Source organism: Mobula birostris, chromosome 11 (genome assembly GCF_030028105.1).
Source record: "Mobula birostris isolate sMobBir1 chromosome 11, sMobBir1.hap1, whole genome shotgun sequence".
Lineage (NCBI taxonomy): Eukaryota > Metazoa > Chordata > Chondrichthyes > Myliobatiformes > Myliobatidae > Mobula > Mobula birostris.
In genome coordinates, this window is record NC_092380.1 from 40,503,659 (window position 1) to 40,520,601 (window position 16,943).

A 16,943-nucleotide genomic window follows, 5' to 3' on the forward strand; every position below is an offset into this window, starting at 1 on the left:
AATATCTCTGCTAGGGCCCCAGCAATTTCTGCACTTGCCTCCCACAGGGTCCAAAGAAACATCTTGTCAGGCCCTGGGGATTTATCCACCCTGATTTGCCTCAAGACAACAAACACCTCCTCTCCTGTAACTGGTATAAGATCCATGATTTCACTACTGTTTTGCCTCACTTCAATAGACTCTGTGTCTGTCTCCAGAGTAAATCCAGATGCAAAAATTCCCAAAAAGCCCATTTAAGATGTTCCCCATCTCTTTTGGCTCCACACATAGATTACCATTCTGATCTTCCAGAGGACCAGTTTTATCACTTTTAATCTTAACATATCTGTAGAAGCCCTCAGAATTCTCCTTCACTTTGATTATTGTCCTCTTTTATTGTCATTTAGTAATGCATATATTAAGAAATGATACAATATTTCTCCAGAATGATATCACAGAAACACATGACAAACCGACTGAAAAACTGACAAAAACCAGATAATTATAATACATAGTTACAACAGTGCAAAGCAATACCGTAATTTGATAAGAACAGACCATGGCACGGTAAAAGTCTCAAAGTCTCTTGAAGGTCCCATCATCTCGCAGACGGTGAACCTCCAGCGCCGCCAACTTGCCGATGCAGCATCCTGGAAGCATCCGACCAAAGTCCAACTCCAAGTCCGTCTGAAAACTCCGAGCCTCCGACTAGCCCTCCGACACTGAGCACTGAGCACCATCTCTGCCGAGCGCTTTGGCCCTGGCCCCAGCAACAGGCGATTGGCAAGCAGAGGATTTGGGTCCTTCCCCTCCGGAGATTCTCAATCGCACGGTAGCAGTGTCAGCGAAGCAGGCATTTCCGAAGTTTCTCCAGGTGTTCCTCTGTGCTTCTCACGGCTGTCTCCATCAAATCAAGATTGTGCACGGCCCCCTAGTTAACACATACGATATTATTCGGAGCGGCCGCGTGCACTGCGTCATGCTGCCATCTTCTCCTCCCTACTCCCTGCTGAATGCTTGAGCAACCTCATGTCTTTTTTATACCCTCCTGATTTCTTTCTTCAGTGCTCTCTTGCGTTTCTCATACTCCTCAAGTACCTCCAGTTTGGTCGCCGGCCACTCGACAATGGTTTTCGGTCGGGCGTCGGACGCTCGGAGATACTTGGCGGGGGTGTGGGTGCCCAGCACTCGGCCGGGGGCCATGGTCGAGTGGTCGGCGACTTGGCCGGCTCCCCCACCGAACTTAGTCTGGTGAGGAGGGCGTAAGGACACCCAGCAGGACTGAAAAACAAGACCTGACAAAGGACGGATGAGCTTCTTGTGAGCCAACGGCCATCTTCCATAGAAGAGTTTTAAGCCTCACCACGTATCTACAAATCGTATGCTATGCACCTAGTTAGAAGAGACATGATGAATTTGGGTGCTGCACTGTGTGCCTGGACCTGCCCCAAGGCCTCCGCCTAAGCAAGGGCCGAGCTTAAAGAAGCGGCCGCGGCTGGAAGCTGACATGGTTTCAGGCTCGAGTTCGGCGGTGGGCAGTGCCAAGGCGGCCAGTGAGAACAAGCTGGAGGAGAGGCTGTACTCGGTACTGTCGCAAGATTGAAGAAGATGGAGGTGCATAGCCACCAACCCCGGATTCGGGACGGCACCCACTGACTGACTGACAAGTACCTCATTTGTTTCTGCCTGCCTGTACCTGGCATGTACCTGCTTTTATTTTCTTAACTAGGGCCTCACTATTTCTCGAAAAACGAAATTCCCTGAATCTGTTATCCTTGACTTTTATTTTGACAAGCACATAAAAGCTCTGTATTCATAAAATGTCACTTTTGAAGGCCCCACACTTACCAAGTGCACCTTTGTCAGAAAACAGCCAGTTCCAATTCACACTTGCCAGATCCTTTCTGATCGTATCAAAATTAGATTTTCTCCAATTTAGAATCTCAACCTGAGGACCAGACCAATCCTTCTCCATAATCACCTTGAAACTAACAGCATTGGGATCACTAGAAGCAAAGTGTTCCCCTGCACAAACCTCTGTCACCTGCCCTGTCTCATTCTCTAATTGGAGATCAAGAATTGCACACTCTCTCATTGGGACCTCTACGTACTGATTAAAGAAACTTTCCTGAACACATTTCACAATCTTTATCCCATCTAGTCCTTTTACAGTATGATAGTCCCAGTCAATATTTAGAAATCTAAAATCACCTACTCTTGCAACAGTCTGCAATCCCTCTACAAATTTGTTCCTCTAAATCCCTTGGACTGTTGGGTGGTTTATAATATAGACCAAATGAAATGGTCATACCTTTCTTATTCCTCACTTCTACCCATAAATCCTCACCAGACGACTTCTCCAGTCAGTCCTGGCTGAGCACTGGTGTGGCATTTTCCCTGACTACAAACTCCACCCCTCCCCCTTTAATCAGAAAGAACAGAACCCTGGAATACTGAGCTGGCAGTCATTAGAAGGATATCCCTCTAATGGCTACAATATCAGAACTCCATGTGTTGATCCATGCCCTGAGCTCATCTGCCTTTCCTACAATACTACTTGCGTTGAAATATACACATCTCAGAGCATTAGCCCCATCTTGCTCAACCGTTTGCTTCCTGATTTTGTTTGAGGTGTTAACAACATCTCTCTCCACTACCACTCTACTATCTCATGTGGATAGGGTGGTGAAGAAAGCTTTTGGTATGCTGACCTTTATAGATCAGAGCATTGAGTATAGGAGTTGAGATGTAATATTGAAATTTTACAAGGCATTGGTGAGGCCAAATTTGGAGTATTGTGTACAGTTTTGGTCTCTGAATTATAGGAAAGATGTCAGCAAAATAGAGAGAGTACAAAGAAGATATTCTAGAATGTTACCTGGGTTTCATCACCTAAGTTACAGAGAAAGGTTGAACAAGTTGGGTCTTTATTCTTTGGAGCGTAGAAGGTTGAGGGGGGACTTGATAGAGTTATTTAAAATTATGAGGGGGATAGATAGAGTTGACGTGGATAGGCTTTTTCCATTGAGAGTGAGGGAGATTCAAACAAGAGGACATGAGTTGAGAGTTAAAGGGCAAAAGTTTAGGGGTAACATGAGGGGGAACTTCTTTACTCAGAGAGTGGTAGCTGTGTGGAACGAGCTTCCAGCAGAAGTGGTTGAGGCAGATTCGATGTTGTCGTTTAAAGTTAAATTGGACAGCTATATGGACAGGAAAGGAATGGAGGGTTATGGGCTGAGTGCAGGTCAGTGGGACTAGGTGAGAGTAAGAGTTCGGCAGGGACTAGAAGGGCCGAGATGGCCTGTTTCCATGCTGCAACTGTTATATGGTTATATGGTTCTATATCTGTTCTGGTACTGGTTCCCATCCCCCTGTAACTCTAGTTTAAACCCTCCCCCATTCCCATCATTCCCATTAGGATATTAGATCCCCTCCACCTGTCTCTTATGTACAGGTCCCACCTTCCCTGGAAGAGAGCCCAGTGATCCAAAAACTGGAAGCCCTCCCTGCTACACCAACTTCTTAGCCATGTATTAAGCTGTATTATCTTCCTATTTCTGGCCTCAACAGCATAAGGCACAGATAGCAACACAGGAGATCCTGTCCTTTAACTTAGCACCTAACTCCCTGAACTCACTTTGCACATCCTCATCCCTCTTCCTACCTCTGTCATTGGTACCTATGACTTCTGGCTGCTCACCATCCTACTGAAGAATGTTGAGGACTCGATCTGTCATCAGAATCAGAATCAGGTTTAATATCACCGGCGTATGTCGTGAAATTTGTTTACTTTACAGCAGCAGTATATGATAAATAGAGATAAAAACTGATTTACAGTAAGCATATATACTGTATGTATATCAAATAGTTAAATTAAGGTAAGTAGTGCAAAAACAGAAATTTAAAAGAAGTGGTGAGGTAGTGTTCATAGGTTCAATGTCCATTTAGAAATCGGATAGCAGAGGGGAAGAAGCTGTTCTTGAATCACTGAGTGAATACCTCCTTCCTGATGGTAACAGTGAGAAAAGGGCATGTCCTGGGTGCTGGTAGTCCTTAATGATGGAAGCTGCTTTTCTGAGGTGCTGAATATGTCCTGGATACTACCGAGGCTCGTGCCCATGGTTTACACTGCCTGCAGCTTACTGTGATCCTGAGAAGTAGCCCCCACCAACCGTCCCCCATACCAGGCGGTGATGCAGCCAGTTAGAGTGCTCTTCACGGTACATCTGTAGAGGGTTTCAACTGTTTTAGGTGACAAACCAAATCTCCTCAAACTCCTGATGAAATAAAGCTGCTGTCTTGCCTTCTTTATAGCTGCATTGCTATGTTGGGATCAGGTTAGATCCTCAGAGATCTTGACACCCAGGAACCTGAAAATGTTCACTCTCTCCACTTCTGATCCCTCTATGAGGATTGTCTTAGCCTTTCTCAAATCCACAGTCAGTTCTTTGGTCTTACCGACGTTGAGTGCAAGGTTGTTGCTGCGACACCACTCCACCAGTTGGTATATCTTGCTCCTGTACGGCCTCTTGTCTCCATCCGAGATCCTGTCAACAATCGCTGTATCATCAGCAAATTTATAGATTGCACTTGAGCTGTGCCCTCCTGGTTCATCCATAGCTTTTGCTTTGGGAATGAACAGCAAGTTTTCATAGGCTCACTTTGTTCCACATAGATTTTAATGGAATTGGTGACGACTGTGGTATACTCATCAGATTTGAAGATGCAGCCCAGTCCACTGATTCAAAGCAATCCTGTACATGTTCCTGCGCCTCCCTTGTCCAGACCTCCTCGATCCTCACTATTGGTGCAACAGTCTTCAGTCTCTGCCCGTACTCAGGGAGTAGAAGTACAAGCCAGGTGATCAGACTTGCCATTGCACTGGTGTGGGATGGCATGGTAAGCATTCTTCATGGTGGTGTAACAGTGGTCCAGTGTGTTGTTTCCTCTGGTATACAAGTGATTTGTTGATAATAATTATTTAGTGACTTTTTTCAAACTGACCCTGACAGCCAGGAGACAACAGACCATCCTGGAATCTAATTCTCATCCACAGAATCTTCTTTCTGTTCCCCTGGTTCAAGTTCAAGTTTACTTGTCATTCAACCATACATGAATACCCTGAATACAGCCGATCGAAACAGCGTTAGTCAGGGCCAAGGTGCAAAACACTGTACCAACAGCCACTAGCTAGCTCAAGGCATATATAACATATCAGTAAAATACAATCACAATATAAATATAGTCCAAGACAGTCAGTCCAATGATTATTGTAGAAATCTGCAGTCAAACACAATGCAGCTTGTCTTCTGCTGAATGAACACTGGGGCAGCAATGATTCCATCTATTGAACCAACAAAACTCATATCACTGGGCCTCTTCTCCCCCTTCCCTTCTGAGCCACAGAGACAGTCTCAGTACTGGACACCTAAACACTGTACTTCCCTCTGCTAGTCATCTCCTCCAACAGTATCCAAAGTGATATACCTATTGTTGAGGGGAATGGCCACAGGGGTACTCAGCCCTAGCTTTTTAACCCCTTTCCCCTTCCTGACTGTTACCCAGTCTCCTGTACCCTGCACCGTATGTGTAACTACCTCTCTCTATGTCCTCAGCCTCCTGAATGATCTGGAGTTCATGCATTTCCAGCTCCAGCTCCCTAATGCATAATGCTAGAAGCTGCAGCCGGATGCACTCTTGCAGGTGAAGTCATCAGAGACACTGGAGGTCTCCCTGCCTTCCCCTCTCCTTACTGAAGCCTCAGAGCTAAAGCCTTAAAATCCCCACTCTAACACTGTCCACTCCAACAAAGGCCATTCCGCTTGCCTCAGCCTTGTTTTAGTTTTCCTTTGCCAATGAATCCTAATCTCTGATTAGCCACTTTTCAAATGCCGGAACTCCCGCAAAGTGCTTCTTTTTAATGCATGTTCGCCAACCTGTGTGTCACTTTGTCTCTCACTCCCAATCTCTGATTGGCCACTGTTCATGTGATCTTGTACAAAGCTGTTGCCGTACTAAGCTGTGAAGCATTGGGATAGGATGCTTTCTATGGTGCATCTGTATGAGTTATCAGGGACATGCTGGATTTCCTAGCCTTCTGTGGAAATAGAGGTGTTGGTGTGTTTTCTTAGCCTCAGTTGGACCAGAGCAAATTGTTGTCGATGCTTAAACCTAGGAAGTTTAAGCTCTTAACCATCTCAGCTCAGCACCACTGATATAGACAGGGGTGTGCACTCTGCTCTGCTTCCTGAAGTGAATGTTACAGCACAGAAAGTGACAGATAGAGAAGCCAGGATGTGTCTAGCATGAATAGATTTCATTTCACATTTCCTGTGCCTGCAGTTTTCTGCCGATTCTGACAGCTGGAAAGGTGGATCCAAGCTCGAAGTGTACCTGATTCCACACATTCCTTGGCAGTGAGCTTGTCCTCCTGTTGTCTCACAACTCTCCCCTTCTCTGCCTGTTGCTGGCCCTGGCCCACAGGACAGTTCACCCAGAATTTTGTGCCTACTCCTGCAACACTGTGCCCGTGCCAGAGACTGAGACCCCAGCACACGGATCTCTCACCCATGAGATCCCATCCCAGGCTAGTGCAGCACCTGAGGAGGTGGTGGCTGAGGCTTGGCTGATCTCTGGCCATTCTCCCACCCAGTTACCCTGTGATCTCTGTCTCGGAGGGCGATGTTAGGCTGTCTTTAAAGAGAGTGAACCCTCGCAAGGTGGTAGGTCCCGATGGAGTACCTGGTAAGGCTGTGAAAACTTGTGCCAACCAACTGGCGGGAGTACTCAAGGACATTTTCAACCTCTCACTGCTATGGGCGGAAGTTCCCACTTGCTTCAAAAAAGTATCAATTATACCGGTGCCTAAGAAGAATAATGTGAGCTGCCTTAATGACTATTGCCCAGTACCACTCAAATCTACAGTGATGAAATGCTTTGAGAGGTTAGTCATGACTAGACTGAACTCCTGCTTCAGCAAGGACCTAGACCCATTGCAATTTGCTTATCACCACAATAGGTCAACGGCAGATGCAATCTCAATGGCTCTTCATATGGCCTTAGACCACCTGGACAATACAAACATCAATGTCAAGATGCTGTTCATCGACTATAGGTCAGCATTTAACATCGTCAGTTCCCATTATCCTATTGATAAGTTACAGAGCCTCCCTCTGCAATTGGATCCTTGACTTCCTAACCGGAAGACCACAATCTGTGCGGATTAGTGATAACATATCCTCCTCGCTGACGATCAACACTGGCACATATCAGGTGTGTGTGGTTAGCCCACTGCTCTACTCTCTCTATACCCATGACCCTGCGGCTAGGCATAGCTCAAATACCATCTATAAATTTGCTGATGATACAACCATTGTTGATAGAATCTCAGGTGCTGATGAGAGGACGTACCCAAGAGAAACATGCCGACTAGTGGGGTTGTGCCTCAGCAACAACCTTGCACTCTACGTCAGTAAGACGAAAGAGCTCATTGTAGGCTTCAGGAAGGATAGGACGAAGGAACACATACCAATCCACAGAGGGATCAGAAGTGGAGAGAGTGAGCAATTTCAAGTTCCTGGGTGTCAAGATCTCTGAGGTCCTAACCTGGTCCCAACATATTGATGTAGTTATAAAGAAGGCAAGACAGCGGCTATACTTCATCAGGAGCTTGAAGAGATTTGGCATGTCAACAAAAACACTCAAAGGCTTCTATAGATGTACCATGGAGAGTAATCTGACAAGCTGCATCACTGTCTGGTGTGGGAGGGGATGCTACTGCACAGGATCGTAAGAAGTTGCAGAGGGTTGTAAATTTAGTCGGCTCCATCTTGGGTATTAGCCTACAAAGTACCCAGGACATCTTCAAGTAGCGATGTCTCAGAAATGCAGCGTCCATTATTAAGGACCTCCAGCACCCAGGGCATGCCCTTTTCTCACTGTTACCATCAGGTAGGAGGTACAGAAGGCTGAAGGCACACACTCAGCGATTCAGGAACAGCTTCTTCCCCTCTGCCATCCGATTCCTAAATGGACATTGAACCCGTGAACACTACCTCACTTTTAAAATATATATTATTTCTGTTTTTGCATGATTTTTTGTGTAATTGATTGATTTTTTTCCTATATTATGTATGCATTGACTGCTGCTACTAAGTTAGCAAGTTTTGAACACATACTGGTGATAATAAAACCTGATTCTGATTCCTACATTTGTGAAGGGCTGTGCTCCTGTCTGGCCAGGGTAGCGGGAGGGCAAAAGAAGGGGTGGCATGTCACATTCTGTGGTTAATGAATCGGAGAGAGCACGAGTGGAGGGTGAGGTGGCATGTGAGGAGCAGAGTTGGGAAGGACGGTCCATCCCAGAGTTTAGTAAGGATAAGCTGGGGAACTGTATGCCAGAGAGCCTGACATCAGTGATGGGAAAGATTCTGGAGGTGATTTTGAAAGACAGGATCTACCAGTGTTTGGAAAGACAAGGGCTGATCAGAGATAATCAGATGAGTTTGTGTGTGACACAGATTTGATTTGAGTTTTTGAAGAGGTGACGATGAGGGCAGGGCAGTAGATGTTATCCAAATAGGTTACTAGGTCCTGCATGGCAACCTAATCTAGTTGGTTGGAAGAAAGAATCTGGGGTGATCTAGCCAACTGGATACAAAATTGGCTTGGTTGAATGAGGCAGAGGAAGGTGATAGAGGGATGTTATTGTAAGGTGCGTTGCAGGGATCAATGCTGGGTCCATTGTTGTTTGTCATCTATATTAACAATTTGGATGACAAAGTTGTTAATATAATTAGTAATTTTGTGGATGGTAGCAAAATTATTGGTCTATTGGACAGTGAGAAAGGTCACTTGAGATTGCAGCAGCTTCGAGACCTACCGGGAAAGTGGGCTGAGGAATGCTTAGTAAATGGTAGAGCCCTGGAGAGACCTAGGGGTACAGGTACATGAAAGCAGAGACATGAGTAGACAGGGTGGTGAAGAAGACATTTCGCAACTGGACTTCTTTGGTCAGGGCACTTAGGTACAGGAATAGGGGTGTCAGCTGTGCAAGGTGTTAGTGAGACCACACTTGGAGTACTATGTGCAGTTCTGATCACCCAGCTAAGGAAGGATGCTATTAAGGGCAAAGGGCATAGAAAAAGACTCACAAAGATCATATTGGGACTGAAGGGCTTGAGTTATAAGGAGAGGCTGGATGGGCTGTTTTACCAACTGGAGCAAAGGAAACTAAGTGGGGACCTTACAGAGGTTTATAAAATTATGAGGGATATAGTTTACAGGAATGATCTTTTCGCCAGGGTGGGGAAGTTTAAAATGAGAGCACATAGATTTATAAGGTTAGAGGCATGTTCCAGTGATGAGAAAGGACAAAGATGGTGGGGTAAGCAAACCTTGGATGATGAGAAAGGTGGTTAATTAAAAATAAAGAAGCACATGTAAGAATTAGAAGGCTAAAATCGAGCATGGCCCTTGAAGAAAATAAAGGAAACAGTAAAGGACACAGGGGGCCATGAAATGTCCTTGGCAAATCAGCTTAAAGAAAATACCCAGGCATTCACAGCAAGTGATAGCCAGGAAGAGGGTAGGATCACTTGAGGATAATGGAGGGAACTTATGTCTGGTCAATGGGTGTGGACAATGTAAAAACTGGGTACTTTATGTTGGAATTCACCAAGGTGAAAGACATACACGGAGAATAGTTAGATCACTATGGGGTATTCTAATATGCCAGGACACTTTGAGATAAAGGAGATTGTGTTGGGTACCTTCAAGAACGTAAAGACTTCAGGGTTTAATGGGATATACAGTGGTATGCCATTGGGCACCCTGATCAAAATTTCTGTTACTGTGAATAGCTAAGTGAGTAAATGATGACCTGATTTCCAAAAGGCATAAAGTTAAAGATGACACATTTCTTTAATATTTTAAGCAAGATTACTTATTTATTTCCATCTTTTACAGTTTCAAAATAATGAGAAAGGTAACGGGCCCGAAGCAAAAGTTTGGGCACCCTGCATGGTCAATACTTAGTAACACCCCCTTTGGCAAGTATCGCAGCTTGTAAACGCTTTCTGTAGCTAAGAGTCTTTCAATTCTTGTCTGGGGAATTTTCGCCCATTCTTCCTTGCAAAAGGCTTCTAGTTCTGTGAGATTCTTGGGCCATCTTGCATGCACTGTTTTTTTGAGGTTTATCCACAGTTTTTTGATGATGTTTAGGTCAGGGTATTGTGAGGGCCATGGCAAAACCTTCAGCTTGCGCCTCTTGAGGTGGTCCATTGTGGAATTTGAGGTGTGATTAGGATCATTATCCTGTTGTAGAAGCCATCCGCTTTTCATCTTCAGCTTTTTTACAGACAGTGTCATGTTTGCTTCCAGAATTTGCTGGTATTTAATTGAATTCATTCTTCCCTCTACCAGTAAATGTTCCCCGTGCCACTGGCTGAAACACAAACCCAAAGCACGATCGATTCACCCCCGTGCTTAACAGTTGGAGAGGCGTTCTTTTCATGAAATTCTGCACCCTTTTTTCTCCAAACATACCTTTGCTCATTGCGGCCAAAAAGTTTTATTTTAACTTCATCAGTCCACAGGACTTGTTTCCAAAATGCATCAGGCTTGTTTAGATGTTCCTTTGCAAACTTCTGACGCTGAATTTTGTGGTGAGGATGCAGGAAAGGTTTTCTTCTGATGACTCTTCCATGAAGGTCGTATTTGTGCAGGTGTTGCTGCACAGTAGAACAGTGCACCACCACTCCAGAGTCTGCTAAATCTTCCTGAAGCTCTTTTGCAGTCAAACAAGGGTTTTGATTTACCTTTCTAGAATCCTATGGACAGTTCTCTCGGAAAGTTTTCTTGGTCTTCCAGACCTCAACTTGACCTCCACCATTCCTGTTAACTGCCATTTCTTAATTACGTTACAAACTGAGGAAACGGCTACCTGAAAATGCTTTGCTATCTTCTTATATCCTTCTCCTGCTTTGTGGGCATCATTTATTTTAATTTTCAGAGTGCTAGGCAGCTGCTTAGAGGAGCTCATGGCTGCTGATTCTTGGGACAAGGTTTGAGGAGTCAGGGTATTTATAAAGCTTTGAAATTTGCATCACCTGGCCTTTCCCAACGATGACTGTGAACAAGCCACAGCCCTAACAAGCTAATTAAGGTCTGAGTCCTTGGTAAAAGTTATCTGAGAGCTCAAATCTCTTGGGGTGCCCAAATATTTGCATGGTTCTCCTTTCCTTTATTTCACTGTAAAATTGTACAAAACAAAAATAATACACTATTCTTGCTTAAAATGTTGAAACGAATGTTTCATCTTTAACTTTATGTTGGAGATCAGGTCATCTTCTACTCACTTAACTATTCACAGTAACAAAAATTTTGACCCGGGGTGTCCAAACATTTGCATGCCGTTGTATATCCCAAGATACGGAAAGAGGAAAGAGAGGAGATTGTTGGGGCCTTGATAAAGATCTTTGTACCCTCACTAGCAACAGGCAGTTTGTTAGAGGACTGGCAAGTACATAGCTAATGTCGTTTCCATTGCTCAGGAAGAGAAATGGAGATAATCCAGTAATTACATGTTGGTAACTCATGCATTAACGGCAGGGAAGTTACTGAAGAGTTTTCATAGGGATACTTTTCCAGTGTGTTTGCTGCCTGAATGAGAGGATGTAAGCTAGAAGGAGAGGTCAGACAAACTGAGTTGTTTTCTTTGGAGTGTCAGAGGCTGAGGGGAGATTTATGAAATTATGAGAGAGAGGGTAGATAGCCACAATCATTTTCCCAGGGACAAAATGCCAGATACTAGAGGAGATGAGAGGCAGAAAATCCAAAGGAAATGTGGGCTAGACCATAGAGAGAGGTGGGTGCCTGGAACTAATTGCCAGGGGTGGAGGAAGCAAATACAATAGAAGCTGTTAGAATCTAGAGGGAGTGGACGGATATGGACCATATTCGGGGAATGGAGGGATATGGGCCATGTACGGGGAATGGAGGGATATGGACCGTGTACAGGGAATGGAGGGATATGGACTGTGTATGGGGAATGGAGGGATATGGACAGTGTACAGGGAATGGAGGGATATAGACCATGTACAGGGAATGGAAGGATATGGACCATGTACAGGGAATGGAGGGATATGGACCGTGTATAGGAAATGGAGGGATATGGACCGTGTACGGGGAATGAAGGGATATGGACTGTGTACAGGGAATGGAGGGATATGGGCCATGTACAGGGAATGGAGGGATATGGGCCATGTACAGGGAATGGAGGGATATGGACCATGTACAGGGAATGGAGGGATACGGACCGTTTATGGGGAATGGAGGGATACGGACCATGTACAGGGAATGGAGGGATACGGACCATGTACAGGGAATGGAGGGTTACGGGCCGTGTACAGGGATTGGAGGGATACGGGCCATGTACAGGGAATGGAGGGATACGGACCATGTACAGGGAATGGAGGGATATGGACCGTGTATGGGGAATAGGGATATATGGACCATGTACAGGGAATGGGGTGATATAGACCGTGTAAAGGGAATGAAGGGATATAGACCATGTACAGGGAATGGAGGGATATGGACAGTGTATGGGGAATGGAGGGATATGGACCATATACGGAGAATGGAGGGATATGGACTGTGTATGGGGAATGGGGTGATATAGACTGTGTACAGGGAATGGAGGGATATGGACCGTGTACAGGGAATGGAGGGATACGGACCATGTACGGGGAATGGAGGGATATGGACCATGTACGGGGAATGGAGGGATATGGACTGTGTACGGGGAATGGGGTGATAGAGACTGTGTACAGGGAATGGAGGGATATTGACTGTGTACAGGGAATGGAGGGATATGGTCTGTGTACAGGGAATGGAGGGATATGGACTGTGTACAGGGAATGGAGGGATACGGACCGTGTACGGGGAATGGAGGGATATGGACTGTGTACAGGGAATGGAGGGATACGGACCGTGTACGGGGAATGGAGGGATATGGACTGTGTACAGGGAATGGAGGGATACGGACCATGTACGGGGAATGGAGGGATATGGACCATGTACGGGGAATGGAGGGATATGGACTGTGTACTGGGAATGGGGTGATAGAGACTGTGTACAGGGAATGGAGGGATATGGACCGTGTACAGGGAATGGAGGGATACGGACCGTGTACGGGGAATGGAGGGATATGGACTGTGTACAGGGAATGGAGGGATACGGGCCATGTACAGGGAATGGAAGGATATGGGCCATGTACAGGGAATGGAGGGATATGGACCATGTACAGGGAATGGAGGGATACGGACCGTTTATGGGGAATGGAGGGATACGGACCATGTACAGGGAATGGAGGGATACGGACCATGTACAGGGAATGGAGGGTTACGGGCCGTGTACAGGGAATGGAGGGATACGGGCCATGTACAGGGAATGGAGTGAAATGGACCGTGTACAGGAAATGGAGGGATATGGACCGTGTATGGGGAATGGGGATATATGGACATGTACAGGGAATGGGGTGATATAGACCGTGTAAAGGGAATGAAGGGATATAGACCATGTACAGGGAATGGAGGGATATGGACAGTGTACGGGGAATGGAGGGATATGGACCATGTACGGAGAATGGAGGGATATGGACTGTGTATGGGGAATGGGGTGATATAGACTGTGTACAGGGAATGGAGGGATATGGTCTGTGTACAGGGAATGGAGGGATATGGACCGTGTACAGGGAATGGAGGGATACAGACCATGTACGGGGAATGGAGGGATATGGACCGTGTACAGGGAATGGAGGGATACGGATCGTGTACGGGGAATGGAGGGATATGGACTGTGTACAGGGAATGGAGGGATACGGACCGTGTACAGGGAATGGAGGGATACGGACCGTGTACGGGGAATGGAGGGATATGGACCGTGTACAGGGAATGGAGGGATACAGACCATGTACGGGGAATGGAGGGATACGGACCATGTACGGGGAATGGAGGGATATGGACTGTGTACGGGGAATGGGGTGATAGAGACTGTGTACAGGGAATGGAGGGATATGGACCGTGTACAGGGAATGGAGGGATACGGACCGTGTACGGGGAATGGAGGGATATGGACTGTGTACAGGGAATGGAGGGATACGGACCGTGTACAGGGAATGGAGGGATACGGACCGTGTACGGGGAATGGAGGGATATGGACTGTGTACAGGGAATGGAGGGATACGGACCGTGTACGGGGAATGGAGGGATATGGACCATGTACGGGGAATGGAGGGATATGGACTGTGTACGGGGAATGGGGTGATAGAGACTGTGTACAGGGAATGGAGGGATATTGACTGTGTACAGGGAATGGAGGGATATGGTCTGTGTACAGGGAATGGAGGGATATGGACCGTGTACAGGGAATGGAGGGATACGGATGGTGTACGGGGTATGGAGGGATATGGACTGTGTACAGGGAATCGAGGGATACGGACCGTGTACGGGGAATGGAGGGATATGGACCATGTACAGTGAATGGAGTGATATGGACCGTGTGCAGACAGATATTAACCATGTGCAGACAAAAGAGATTTAGTTTGATTTGTCAGCACAGTCAGAGCAGGCATTAAGGGCCAAATGGCCTGCTCCTGGGCTCTGTTGTTCTATGTTTTCTGCGTGGCCTGGGTCATACTCTGTTGGACTGCTCCTGCTCCTGCTTCTCCACTCCTCTTTGGTGCATCACAAACCCATTGTCAGTGGATTCAGCAACCTTTGGGTGAATTGTGTGACATGATTCAATAGTCCAGTGGAGCTCTTGGTTGTTTTGATTAACAGCACAAGTAAAATATCTTCCTTTCACTCCTCATAGCCTCTGTCACACTTACGGTGAAGTCCCATGGATTCTTTGCCTTCACTGCCACAGCTGAATCCCCGCACCAGGACAGATAACAGGCAGAGGAAGGAAAACCAGCCGACCACAAGGGGGCAGTATAAACTAGCAGTACAGACACAGCTGACGGACACCAGAGAAACATCAGACACCAGCCCTTACTCCAGACACAGACACTGATGCCAGAACTCACAGACACTAGATAGACACCTGACACCAACCCCCACATTAGACAGATATCAGTCACAAATGGGACACTAGAGGGCACTCCCAGAAGAGCCTAACACCTGAGAGAAGGCTGAGCAGCCTCAATATCTATTGCCCAGTTAAGACCATAAGATGTAGGAGCAGAAGTAGGCCATTTGGCCCATTGAGTCTGCTCCACCATTCAATCATGGGCTGATTCAATTCTTCCAGTCATCCCTACTCCCTGCCTTCTCCCCATACTCTTTGATGCCCTGGCTAATCAAGAACCTATCTATCTCTGCCTTAAATGCACCCAATGGCTTGGGCTCCACAGCCGCTGTTGGCAACAAATTCCACAGATTTACCACCCTCTGACTAAAGGAATTTCTCCGCATCTCAGTTCTAAATGGATGTCATTCAATCCTGAAGTCGTGCCCTCTTGTCCTGGACTCCCCTACCATGGGAAATAACTTTGCCACATCTAATCTGTTCAGGCCTTTTAACATTTGGCATGTTTCTATGAGATTCCCCCTCATTCTCCAGGGAATACAACCCAAGGCCTGCCAGGCGTTTCTCATATGGTAACAATTTCATTCCTGGAATTGTTCTCATGGAATCTCCTCTGACTCCTTTCCAGTGTCAGTATGTCCTTTCTAAAATAAGGAGCCCAAAACTGCACACAATACTCCAAGTGTGGTCTCACAAGTGCCTTATAGAGCCTCAACATCACATCCCTGCTCTTGTATTCTATACCTCTAGAAATGAATGCCAACATTGCATTTGCCTTCTTCACCACCAACTCAATCTGGAGGTTAACCTTTAGGGTGTCCTGCACAAGGACTCCCAAGTCCCTTTGCATCTCTGCATTTTGAATTCTCTCCCCATCTAAATAATAGTCTGCCCATTTAATTCTTCCACCAAAGTGCATGACCATACACTTTCCAATATTGTATTTCATTTGCCACTTCTTTGCGCATTCCCCTGAACTATCTAAGTCTCTCTGCCTACAGGCTCTCTGTTTCCTCAACAGTACCCACTCCTCCACCTATCTTTGTATCATCGGCAAATTTAGCCACAAATCCATTAATCCATTATTCTAAATCATTGACATACATCGTAAAAAGCAGCGGTCCCAACACTGACCCCTGTGGAACTCCACTGGTAACTGGCAGCCAGCCAGAATAGGATCCCTTTATTCCCACTCTCTGTTTTCTGCCAATCAGCCAATGCTTCTGAAAATCCAAGTACACCACATCTACCGCATCTCCTTTGTCTACCCTGCTTGTAATTTCCTCAAAAAATTGCAGTAGGTTAGTCAAGCAGGATTTTCCTTTCAGGAAACCATGTTGGTTTTGGCCTAACTTGTCATGTGCCTCCAGGTACTCCACAAACCAGCGGTCCCCAACCACCGGGCCACGGATCAGTACCGGGCCACAAAGCATGTGTTATCGGGCTGTGAGGAAACGATATGATTTGGCGATAGGGGTCGGCTGCACCTTTCCTCGTTCCCTGTCACGCCCACTGTCGAGCTTGAACGCACGCGAGGTCATCCGTGTCAGCGCGGGAAGGAGATCAACTCCTCGAGCTTGCAAATTGCGCTGGGCTGAAAAGTATGTTTGACATAACATCTCTGCCGGCATTCTGGATCAAAGTCAAGGCTGAATATCCTGAGATAGCCACAAAAGCACTGAAAACGTTGATTCCATTTCCAAAATACCTCTGCAATGAATGCAACGAAAACTAAACTGCGGAATAGACTGGAGATAAGGAACACCCTTCGTGTATCGCTGTCTCCCGTCACCCCTCGATAGGACCGTCTTGTTGCAGGAAAACAAGCCCAGGGCTCCCACTGATTCAGCGATATTGTTGCAATGATTTTATAT